Genomic DNA, 13431 nt, shown 5'->3' with positions numbered 1-13431 from the left:
CTACACAACACACAGTCTGGGAGTGTGTACTATACAACACACAGTCTGGGAGTGTGTACTACACAACACACAGTCTGGGAGTGTGTACTACACAACACACAGTCTGGGAGTGTGTACTACACAACACACAGTCTGGAGTAGTGTGTACTACACAACACACTTGTCTGGGAGTGTGTGTACTATAACAACAGTCTGGGAGTGTGTAGTACACAGTCTGGGAGACTATGTACTACACAACACACAGTCTAGGAGTATGTACTAACACAACACACAGTCTGGGAGTGGTGTACTACACAACACACAGTCTGGGAGAGTGTGTACCTACACAAACACAAGTCCTGGGAGTATGTACTACACAACACACAGTCTGGGAGTATGTGTGTACTAACAACACACAGTCTGGGAGTGTGTTACTACACAACACACAGTCTGGGAGTGTGTACTACACAACACACAGTCTGGGAAAGTGTACTACACAACACACAGTCTATACAAGCACGAAACAGTTTGGGAGTGTGTACTACACAACACACAGTACTGGAGTGTTGTTCTACACAACGACACAGTCTTGGAGAGCCGTGTACTACACAACACACAGTCTGGGCGAGTATACGACAAAACACACAGTCTGGTAGGAGTGTGTACTATACAACACACACAAACACATGTGGGAGATGTGTTCTCTAACAACAACACACAGTCTGGGAGTGTGTAACTACACAACACACAGTCTGGGAGTGTGTACAGATACAACACACAGTTTGGGAGATGTGTACAATACAACACACATTTTTGGGAGAGTTGGTACTACACAATACACAGTCTGGGAGTGTGTACTACACACCACAGTCTGGAGTGTGTACTACACAACACTGACAGTCCGTGGGAGTGTGTATTACAACAACACATTGTCTTGGGAGTATGTACTGAATACAACACACATTCCTAGGTAATTATTACTACACAACACACAGCTCTAGTAGTAAGTACTACACAACACACACAGTCTGGGAGTGTGTACTACACAACACACAGTCCAGAGTAGTTACTATACGAACCTTTCTGGGAGTATGTTTCTAAAACGGCACAACACACAGTCCTGGGCGTGTGTAACACAACACACAGTAGTGTGATACAACCATATCACAGTCTGGGAGTCGCGTACTACACAAACACACAGTCTTGGAGTGTGTACTAACAAACACAGTCAGGGAGTGTGGTATACACACACACAGGAATAGGTGAAACCTTTCTGGAATAGGTGAAAACATTCTCCTCCCATAAATATACTATCCTCACTTTCTGAAAGACGTGTTGAAAATCTTATAACAAGTAGGCTGCAATAGGTGAAACTACGCAGACGACGACGACGGTACAACAACGTTGATGCTGATGATTGGGAATTGGGTAAATGAAAATTAGGGTCCGTTGAGCTTGCAGGACCTATATGTGGCTGAAAGCCAATGAATCGGTGAGAATTGAGTTCTAGTAGTGTTAACAGGTGCATGTATTTTTTATATACACTTGGCGAATCCTTTTGTTGATATTCCAATGACAGTGCTTGAATACGGTCCTTTCTGAATAGTTGAAACTACACACTGCTGCAAAAAAAGGAAAAGAACATTAGCATAATTAGACACAATCAAAATTAATTATTCATTTCACTCTTTATTTTACATGTCTTTTATTAAAGATTGAAGCCTTGTTTCGAATAATCACAATTATGAAATAACTTTAAAATCTTGAACCTTCAAATCAACAATAAGACAGCCCATGTAAAATAATTTCAGACATTCTTTCTTATGACATAAACAGTAAAACATGTTTATAACGAACATACAGCAAAGTCATTGCTATAAGGTAGTATTTTTCATTTTCCATTAAGGTTTGTAATGTGTATAACAAACTGTGCTTATAACAAAGTGGTTTTGCTGGTCCCTAGAGGTTTGTTATAGCCATGTTGTACTGTACCTGAGGATACACAGTCATATCTGTGAATACCCCAATTATAACAAATCCTGAACAAGCAATGGGAATGTCAGGGTCACAGCCTGTCAGACATACACCAGACATACAGGTCAATTGGTCAGATAAAAACAAATTGGGCCATTCGTAACTCAGGATGCAATTACACCGACTGTTCTAGGCATCCAGGGTAAAGACATACAGGTACAGGTGTTTTTGTATGGCAGTGAATTAAAAACTTTCCATGGTGATGTGATGAACTCTTTGATAACCATAACTTGAAATTCCGAAATCCTTGATTTTAGTGAAAAAGAAATTAATTGCAGCGTAACAACTCCTTTCGTAGTAGAGAGGAGCTTTAAATAGGTTATCATGAATGCCACGATGAGATACCAGTTTTATACACAATCTCCACTGTCTGATCACATGTACATATTTATAACAACTGATAACAGAACACAGATATTTTAATAACACCCTACTAAGGTACTAAGTTGTGTGTGGAATAGTTCACAAATGCTTGGTAGACAGCTGTATATATCTTTCAGCTTGCATGTTGATGAATATTGATGGTATTAGAGATGTCCTAGAATATATATAGGTATAGAGATCACAAAAAACAAATTTGTACAAATATAATTAACAATAACATCTGACACATTTTACAGACATCTAAACATCTCCAAAAACACTCTCTTTTTAGTATCAAATCCTACTACAGAACAATTCAAGCCTGTCACCTTGTATCGACAAAAACAAGAAAACTCCACAAAAAGAATTCAAAGGCATTTGACCCCTGCAATTTTAAAATCAACCCTTCCACCTTTAGAACCAGAAGAGTTCAAATGTCCTTAGGGATGGACAAGTAAAGTAACCCCCCCTACACTTATACACAATTTGAACAATGTCTACACATATATGTGCACAAATGATTTCTACGGATTGGTCTTGCTAAAAGTCAAACTGACTATAAATATAGTATTTTTAACATATGGCCTTCCTACCACTATTTTACAGATTTTTTTTTCTAAATGACTAGAGAGTTTTATTGTTTTCAGCAGCTGTTGTAATTGGAAGGATATTCTGGTGTTGATTTTGAAAGTAGATCCAACCAAATCTGCTTACAATAGGATCCAAGCTTTACCTGCATTTCCATGTAAATTTTAACAATCAATTCTTGAATAATAGACGTAACAGAAATTTGAGCAACCAACAGCCAAATTTCGTTTCAATTTGTTAAATTATCTAAACAAAATTAAACAGCCAACAGAAGGCAATCAGGAAAGAGGAGACTGTCAGCGTACATCCTATCAGGTATAGAAACAGGTGTTTGGAGTGCAGATCAGATTCGCTCAAACACTAGTTAGGTTAGCTTAATACAAATACAAAGTGTAAAACCTCTAAAATGCTACAACATATCTAGGTTTGTACACATAAACATGGAATGTACAAAATATAACATGGGATATTTAGCACTGCAACATTCCAACAGTGAAACACCGATACAAATGTGCATACAACAAAATCCTGCAGTTTTAAAACTCTTCAGCAGACTTTTTCCTCCATTTTTGTCAAGTAGTATGTAGCATTTTTATGCACTCTTATTAAGATCTGTTCCGTTTAAGTAAAATACCACCTCAAGTTGTTGGATACAAACAATTTTAATTCCCAATTCATTCCACACAAGGATCTTATCCAGGCATTAGAGATGACTATGCTATAACATCCCTCGCTCTCTCAGTGAAAATGGGCTTGGTCAAAATTTCAATTCAATTTTTTTTTAGAAATGCAATTTTAGAGATGTAATTACGTAACATGTAAGCCAATGTCAAAACTTCCGTTTGTGCAGAAACATGAGGAATGATGTGCAGCTATTCTGCACGACTGTATCCCTGTATTCAATATGTTTAAATGAAAGTCCCCACACACCCATATCAAATGACTCTGTCAAACTGATGCCATGGTAATCCAATCCTTCAATTACTCCACACAGCAACAAAGGTATAACTGACCTTGAAAACAGTTCGCCAATAAAAACATGCAGATCTATAAAAACTCTAGGTTCATGGTTGAATGCGTTTAACAAGATAGACGTACTGGGTATTTCCTTAAAAAGTCAGAAGTGCTGGGTATTTCCTAAGTCAAAACAAATATGAATTTCAGAATAATTAGTTACAAACAGCTAGCATATAATGGAAATGTTACTCCTGTGTAATTATAAGACATGTAATACATTGGTTTGTTTTTAAGGACAACCTCAATACAGTGAATGTTTTGACTGTGTATGTACAGTGTATCCTAGGAGACAATATACAGTTGTTGACAGAGATTGAGGGCAACAAATGATTTGTTGGACCCGAAGACAAACTGTTGCCCAAGGCCCATGGGTGTCCTCAGAATAACCTGGTTGAAAGGGGCATTACTTAACTATCCCCTCACCAGGTAATTCAATTTGATGGTAGAATTAATTAAACTTCACAAATATAAAGATTTCTTTACTGAAGAATGCCAACTAGAGTCATCACGCCATAGTATTAGACATCAAATTGTTTTGAAAGGTCAGTTATACCTAAAGTTTGTTGTTTGACCTTAACAGTCGATTTTAACAGTTCTTTGAACTGCTCGACGAAAGTTCATTTATTGGCATTTTTGCCAATAGAGTTTATAAAGAATTATATAGAAACGATTTTATAGGGGTATAACAATCAACAATATGTTGGTGTGTCTCTATGTGATAGAGACACTATTGCCTTCTTTACAGTGCTGTCTTTCTGAAACAGCAGGAGACCCAAAGGGTCTCATCAAACTTTTGAAGAAGTGAATGTTGATCTCACTTTCTGTCAAATATATTGCACGTGATTTCTTATATTCTGGTATGACTTGAGACTTCATTATAATGCATTTGTATCAAATTAAGATAAATTTTTTGCCATTCTTCAGGTCTTTCAGCAAGAACAGCAAATATCCAAAATTTAGTTAACCTTTACAATCATGCAGTGGGGACAGTAATAGGACATTGACCCTATCTGCAGGACTCAACATGTCAAGTGTTTTCTATACAGATAGGTAAAAATATAACTTCTAATTTCTTAAAATTTTGTCTCAAATTATAATGGAGACTTATGCTGCTTGTAAACTACTACTTTTGGCTTCAAATTAACCATTTTCATCTTAAATTAACCATTAAAATTGTTTAAATTAAATAAATGACAAAATTAACACAGAAGCTTCTTTTAGGCAAATTTTAAACAATCAATGATTAAATTCAGGTTATTGCTATAAAAACGTATGGTAGAAAAGATTATTTTTGGGTGTAGTTTTGTAATGAATAACAATGGTTGCTAAATAATAGTTTATTACATTTCAACTTCTCAGACCTGTAACATGGTTTTGACAAGTAGTTTGAGGCAGGCTTGTTTCATTATATTCCTGTTATTGGATCCAGGTTACATACATAGGTAAATAAAATGCTGCATACAGGTATGCTAGGGAAAGGAATGTCAGAAAAGGATTTTGGGGTTTACTTAATTGCATTCTGATGCTAAGCCTTTTTGGCATTTGTACTGTATCTAGAGAATGTCTGCCTATCTGGAATCTTTCACACTACAATTCAAAATGAACTAGCCAGCATCAATACCAATGGATGTCTCACCAATGTTAGCCAGGGTTGGCAGCCTCATCTCCCCAGTAATTATATCACAATATCACATCCATCTTCACAGATGGTTCTTACTAAAATATTTCAAACCAAAACCCACTGGTATTCCATGCTCAAGGATGTTTACACAAATTTGTACATGTTTTAGAATACCTCAATGCATATGATTTCCATTATCAACATATTTTGTCTTGTTTTTTCATCTTACACAAATATGATGACTATGACTGAATATGCTGCTGCCAAGTTCTCTGCTTTGGATTTGTTTTGTAAAACAGCATCTCAGCACTTTTACAATTAATACTGATTATCAAGATAAAGTAAAATCCGCAAGAAAGAAATTATCTCTGCTTAAAAGTACAAGTGACACACTACTTTAATCTACATGAAAATAATCTTTCTAGATTGCACAAGTATATGCTTAAACCAGCAGCTGACAAGTGAAACCTAAAACATGTGATAAATATCTCCTTCCTTGCAATGCAGAGTACAGGCTTGTATAAGTCATTTATATGACAGGAGTGACAAGACATTAGGGGGTGGGGGTGGGGCCCTGCACTAATGATATAGCAGTGTCTGGCACAGTTAAAGTAAAGCCAGCAGAACCAATAGTTATAAACTAACAGCTAAAGGTTCAGTCAAGGCCAACAAAACACTTCAAATTAGTGTATGAATTAATCATACAAGTTCAAGTGAACAGGGTTCAAATTCCATTTCTATAAAAGAAAAACCCCAATTGACCGATATGACGTCCATCAATATTACATAAACTGGTGTTAGTATATTCTACAGTTGTTGACTGGGGTTGAGGGCATGTTTTGTAACTTTGGTTTCATAATTAGTTGAGAGTGTCAAGATACTATCAGCAAACTGTCAGGGTCTGTCGGATAAGTTCAAGCGTAAAGATGTCTTTGCATATTTAAGAGACAAAAGTTATAATATATACTGCATTCAAGACACACATTTTACCAAAGAAAAGGAAATACTAATACGCAATGAATGGGGTTATAACTGTCATTTCAATTCTTTTAAATCTAACTCACGGGGTGTTGCTGTACTAATTAACAATAATTTTGATTGCAGGATCAAAAAGGAAAAGATAGACTCGTCTGGTAATTTTTTAGCATTAGACTTGGAAATTGAAGGTAAAAATATAACATTAATCAATATTTATGGTCCAAACTCCGATTGTCCTGATTTTTTTACAAGAGTGGAAGATACTATCCTTGACTTTAATAATGATAAATATATAATCTGTGGTGATTTTAACTTAGTTATTGACCCTGAGCTGGACTATGACAAAAGCTATAAAAAAATCAATAATCCAAAGGCTAGAGAGAAAAGTTTTAAATTTAATAGAAAATTTAGATATGGTAGATGTTTTTAGGGAACAGCATACAAATTTGAAACGTTATACATGGCGAAAACATTCACCTGTAAAACAATCAAGATTAGATTTTTTTCTTGTTTCTCGAAATATATTGTCAAGTGTTTCTGAAGCAAATATTGATGCAGGGTATAGGTCTGATCATTCTTTTCCAAAGATTGTTTTAAAATTTTATGACTTCAAAAAAGGTAAAGGGCTTTGGAAATTTAACAACTCATTATTACATGATCAAGAATATTTGAACCTGGTAAACAATACAATTAAATCTGTAAAAGCACAGTACTGTCTGCCAATATATAATCTTGACTCTATTGATAATATTCAGGATAGCAGCCTACAATTTATAATAAATGATCAACTCTTTCTTGAGACACTTTTAATGGAAATAAGAGGAAGAACAATATCATATTCATCTTTTAAAAAGAAACAAAAGAATTTAAGAGAAAACAATCTGAAAGAAGATATTAGTAAACTTGAAAATCAAACTACTGTTGATATAGATCTAGATGAATTGAATAGAAAAAAGAAGGAATTAGAAGAGATTCGTTTGGAAAAACTTAAAGGTAGTGTAATTCGGTCAAAAGCTTTATGGATAGAGGAAGGGGAAAAGCCTACACAATATTTTTTAAATCTAGAAAGTAGAAATTATGTATCAAAAATTATTCCAAAACTTGAGAAAGAAAATGGAGAGTTTATCACTAATCAAGATGAAATTCTTAGTGAAGTTAAATCCTTTTATGAACAATTATACTCTGTTGACAAGAACATTGAGGAAGTAGATTTAGAAGAATTTTTAGAAGGTTGTGAAGTTCCAAAATTAAATAATACAGAATCTTCGAGTATGGAGGGTCTAATAACGTTTGAAGAAGCATCAACAACTCTTAAAAATATGAAAAATAATAAAAGTCCGGGATCGGATGGATACACTTCAGAGTTTTTCAAATGTTTTTGGAGTAAATTGGGGTTTTTCGTTGTTCGTTCTATTAATTATGGGTACTTAAATGGTCAACTTTCAATCACACAACGTCAGGGCATTATCACCTGTATTCCAAAGCCAAACAAATCAAAATACTTTATTAAAAAACTGGCGTCCAATTTCTTTATTAAACATTGTATATAAAATAGCTTCTGGGACAATAGCTAACAGGATTAAAAATATTTTGGGTAAAATTTTGAATTCAGACCAGACAGGTTTTATTTCTGGACGATATTTAGGAGAAAATACAAGATTAATTTATGACATTATGCAATACACTGAGGAATATGATATCCCTGGAATGTTGTTAATAATTGATTTCGAAAAAGCTTTTGACTCCGTTTCCTGGAAATTTATTGATAAAACTCTAATATACTTTAATTTTGGAAATAGTTTAAGAAATTGGATAAAAGTTTTACATCATAATGCTAGCTCTGCAATTAATCAAGGAGGTAATTTGTCTTCATTTTTTAATATTATGCGCGGTTGTCGTCAAGGCGATCCAATCGCTCCTTATATTTTTATCATCTGTGCGGAAGTCTTAGCTATTCGTATTAGAAATAACACAGAAACATTGTTGGTATAAATATAGAAAATTGTAGTATTTTAAATTCTCAATATGCTGATGACACTTCTCTAATACTTGATGGATCTGAAAACTCTTTGAAGGCAGCTGTTACAGAATTAAATATTTATGCCAAAATTTCAGGACTTAAAATAAATACAGGAAAATCACAGGTTATTTGGATAGGCAGTAAAAAGTATAGTAATGATACACTTATTCCGAGCTTGAACTTACAATGGGGAGTTACTAAATTTACACTTCTTGGTATTGACTTTCATGTTGATCTTCATAAAATACCAAAAATGAACTTTGATAAAAAATTATGTAAACTAAAAAATTTAATACAAACATGGAACAAAAGGAAAATATCTCCTATTGGTAGAGTGTGTATCATAAAATCTCTCTTAATTTCTCAGTTAAATCATCTTTTTATTTCACTTCCAAATCCAGATGAAAATTTTGTAAAACATCTTAACACAGTTCTTTTTAATTTTCTTTGGAATAGCAACTCAGATAAAGTTAAGCGAGATGTAGTTATCCAAAATTATATAGATGGAGGTTTGAAAATGATTCATCTTTCATCGTTTATAGACTCGTTAAAGATAGGGTGGATAAGAAGAATTTTTAGATCAAATGGTAAATGGCAAATGATTCTAAAAACTAAAGTAAACTTTCTTTATCTGGCAAACTGTGGAAGTGAATATCTGAATAAAATTTTTATGTAATTGTAAGAATGATTTTTGGAAGGATGTATTTACAGCATGGTTCAAACTAAGAATAAAGGATAATCAATTAGAAGCGGAAAAACACTCTGTTCTTAAGACACCAATTTGGTACAATAAAAACATTACTGTTGGAAATAAAACGATTTTCTACCAATCATGGTTTAGAAAGGGAATTTCAATTATACAAGACCTGTTAAAAAGTGTTTCTCCATGTTCATTCCTTACATATGATGAATTTTGTAATAGTTATGGTGTAATAAGTAATTATCTTCAATATAATGGACTGATATCCAGCATTAAAAAGTATCTGAAGAATATAAATTTACCAAATGAAATACTATTTTATCCAATTATTCCTTTTAGTCTTGAAATTATACTGAAAAACATTTGTGGAGTCCAAGATTTTTATAGAGCACTTGTCAAAAACAATACTGTAATAACTGGTCAAGCTAAATGGGGAACCTCTTTTGACTACGATCAAGAAACATGGAAAGATATATATAATATACCCTTCATCTCTACCAATAATACTAAACTTCAGTGGCTTCAGTTCCGAATCTCCCATTATATACTAACAACTAACACTTATCTTTGTAAAATTGGTCTCTCTAATAATCCTTATTGTTTGTTATGTGCTTTAGAAAGGGAGACAATCACTCATCTATTTTGGGAATGCTCTGAAGTTCAGGATTTTTTAGCTAATTTTGAAAGTCTTTTAGATATTCTGTTTATACCATTTGCAATTAATAAAGAAACTATGCTTTTCGGAAAATTTAATCATAACGGAATATATCAAAGAATCGATAATGAAATTGTTCTTTTTATCAAACACTATATTTATAAAACAAGATGTTTACATGGTTCTTTAAATGTGACAGCTTTTTTAAACTGTATTAAAGACTATTATTATGTTCAAAGATATATAGCTTATAAAAAAGGAGAAAAAACTTTTAAAAAATTTACCAAAGATTGGAAAAAATGGATAAAGCTAATAGAACTCACAAATCCCTGACAGTTGCACATATCTTTTATTAAAATAGAATATATATTTATTTGTTGTCATACATACATGTGTCATGCTTGCTTTTGATCAGGATGTTGAGCAGTAATTTTTAATTCAATTGTAACTATCAAATATAGAATGACTATCTAACTCCTTGCCTCCTTCTTCTTTTTTCTTTTCTTTTTTTTTCTTTTTTTTCCCCTTCTTTCTTTCTTTTTCTTTCTTTACTTTTTTTTTGTTTTAATCGTGTTTTCATTTAGTTGATTCATTATTCTTCATATAAGAATATATCTACATTTAAATATTATACTTCACGATCTCTCGTTTCTAGTTCATCCCATTATCCCTTCTTTCCTTCCCAATTCTTTGTTCTTTTTTATTTTTTTTTCTCTCCCTCCCCTCTCTCTATAAAAAAAATCAAACAATGAAATTATAATGATGAATGAAAGAATGGCAGAGTGAAAGATGTGCATGGAAGATAACTATATCAATAATTCATGAATATGTGATTGATGTAAAACTGATGTATTGTTTGACAAAAAAATAAAAAATTACAAATTACATAAACTGGTGTTAGTATATTCTACAGTTGTTGACTGGGGTTGAAGGCAACAGATGATTTGTTAGACCTGAAGACAAACTGTTTGTGTGAGGGTCCAACATATCATCTGTTGTCCGAAAACCCAGTCGATAACTGTTTTGTTATACCCATTGACTCCAAATATTGCATTGACGTCACAAATTATATGTGTGACATCACTCCGGTCAAACAGCACATTTTAACAGTTGATTTAAACAGTTCTTTGGACTGCTCGAAGGAACAGTTAATTTATTGGCTTTTTCCTCAATAAAGTTTATATAGAAACTTATTAATAGGGGTATAACAAAATAATTATGTCTTAGTAGTGAAGATAAACCCAAATGGCTGTTTTGTCCATTATATATTAAAGATGCTTCTCCGCCGACATCTAACATATATAATACCCATCATTTTAATAATAAATAGGTGTTTGATTGTATATATGTATATATATATATATATATAGTATATATATAATAAATAAATGTTGAATATCCTTGTGATGGAATTAAAAGACGAAAAAACAAAAATAAAACAATTCTGTCATCTCTAGCGCTTTCACAGCTACCACTGTTCTTCAAGAGATGTTTAATATATTTTGCTTTCGGTGCATGGGCAATCAGCACTGCATTCCATATAGGACATAGTGCCTTTTTCGGAATATTTTTATATTTATTTAAAATTGGAAGCTTAAACTTTTCAATGGTGGTAATGCTGTAAAATAATTAACTTTTGTAACTGAAGAAAAATACTAAATAGTCTGCTCCTGTTTTTGATAGAGAAATATTACCATTTTGAAGCATCTTTAAGATATTTTGATACTCCAATAGTTTTGGATGTGCATACAAGATGATTGATCTTCTGAGATGTCTAATACTATAGCGTGATGACTAGTTGGCATTCTTCAGTAAAGAAATCTTTATATTTATGAAGTTTAATTAATTCTACCATCAAAATGAATTACCTGGTGAGGGGATAGTTATGTAATGCCCCTTTCAACCAGGTTATTCTAAGGACACCCTTCCATGTTTAGGAATGAGGTACCGACCTGTTAAAAACTCAGTTAACATGACAAACATGCGTGACATCCGAGGATCATCTCATTTCTGTTGCATTACACAGGCTAAATCTTTCTGACTAGTGTTACCTTATTTACTATTCAAGGCAGACAGAAGAGAGATGATCCCCATCTAGCCTAACAGTAACAGAATTATCATTTATCTCATAAATAAACAACAAACCCTGCAACAATTTCCTACATGTCTGATATTAGAGATCTCATACCACATTCAAATGTATATACTTTTATTTTATCAAATAAAAAGCCTAGAAATCAATAATGCAACACAAATCATGTAATGTTATCATTGTCAAATTAACATGGAGTCTTTTATACAGTGCCCATAATTGAGGGGAATGAAAGGGACAACAGGTGACATTCAGACAAATAGAGCACCAATAACCAATGAGACATGTGTACAGTACTAGGACTAACCAATCAAAAACTGCACTCATAGATACGATTGTATCACAATAGCACATGCACAAGGCAGAAAAGATATATGCTGAACCCTGTAGCCTTTCCCTCATGAATATATAAGATCAACAACATAACCTTGGTATTACTCATGCTACAAACACTCTTATGCATTGAAAACACTTCATTCCTAAATCAAAATAGACAGAGCCCAATTCAAGTTATTTCAGAGTTGTAATTTTATATTTTCACTTTTATACACATTCTTACAAATTACCGACTGGACAGATTGCGTCAAATAAATTAGGCCCAGTGTTTACCAGTACAAAATTACTTTTTTGTGTGTACTTTTGGAGAAATAGCTGCAATACGATAACCTTACCTTGGTGGTTCTGGTCTGTGTTTCATTTCAAACTTTCTAATTAAATAAAGTGTAGCATTTTTAATCACACAGAATTCAACAATTTCTTTTCCCATTCTGTGTTGTACTGCCAAAATGGAAAGAAATTCAGCTCACACTGCCAAATTTTGACAGCCCTATGCATGGGGATTATGTTAAAGTTTAAATCAAGGTGGTAATTTCATTGCCTCATTTAGAAAGTAAATCACATCACATCTACATTAATTTGAAGAACACGTGGAGTGGTATCACAACAACCATCCATCAAAACCAATGTACTGGCCCACAGTTTCTGCCCCTTGATTAAGGGGTTGTCACATATGGCCCAATGTCTGCAACAACAGTGCCAGAAACAGGCCTAACAAGGTCTCTGGATGGTAGTATGTACAGATAAGGTTGAAGGTCATTTGTAGAGGTTTTTCAAAGCCAAGGGTTAAAGGTTATGGTTAAGCCACTCGTCTACAAATTCAGGTCCAATAATGCCAATGTTCTACATTTGTCACAAAGTGAAAATATTATGCGCAGATCTACTAAACTGAAAATTCATCACCATTATAATTATCTGATGATTATATTTTATTTCTGAAAAATAATAAAACAGAGATTTCTATCATCTTTCCACTTGTGACTGGGTTAACATTGACAAAAATTATTTAAAAAATTGCAAAAACAAAAACTACCCTGCAACTACATGT

At 33.3% G+C, this 13431-nt stretch overlaps 1 long non-coding RNA gene across 1 annotated transcript in view; it reads right to left on the bottom strand.

The window, feature by feature from the left end:
• Positions 1-1491: 1491 nt before the first annotated feature.
• Positions 1492-13431, bottom strand: part of LOC138315757 (uncharacterized) — an 89443-nt gene continuing 77503 nt past the window's right edge. Inside the window, exon 3 of the long non-coding RNA XR_011207521.1 lies at positions 1492-1601. This is a non-coding gene — a long non-coding RNA (uncharacterized lncRNA). The remainder of the gene's footprint in view (positions 1602-13431) is intronic.

This window comes from Argopecten irradians, chromosome 2 (genome assembly GCF_041381155.1).
Source record: "Argopecten irradians isolate NY chromosome 2, Ai_NY, whole genome shotgun sequence".
NCBI lineage: Eukaryota > Metazoa > Mollusca > Bivalvia > Pectinida > Pectinidae > Argopecten > Argopecten irradians.
This window is presented reverse-complemented; position numbering and strand designations above follow the sequence as displayed.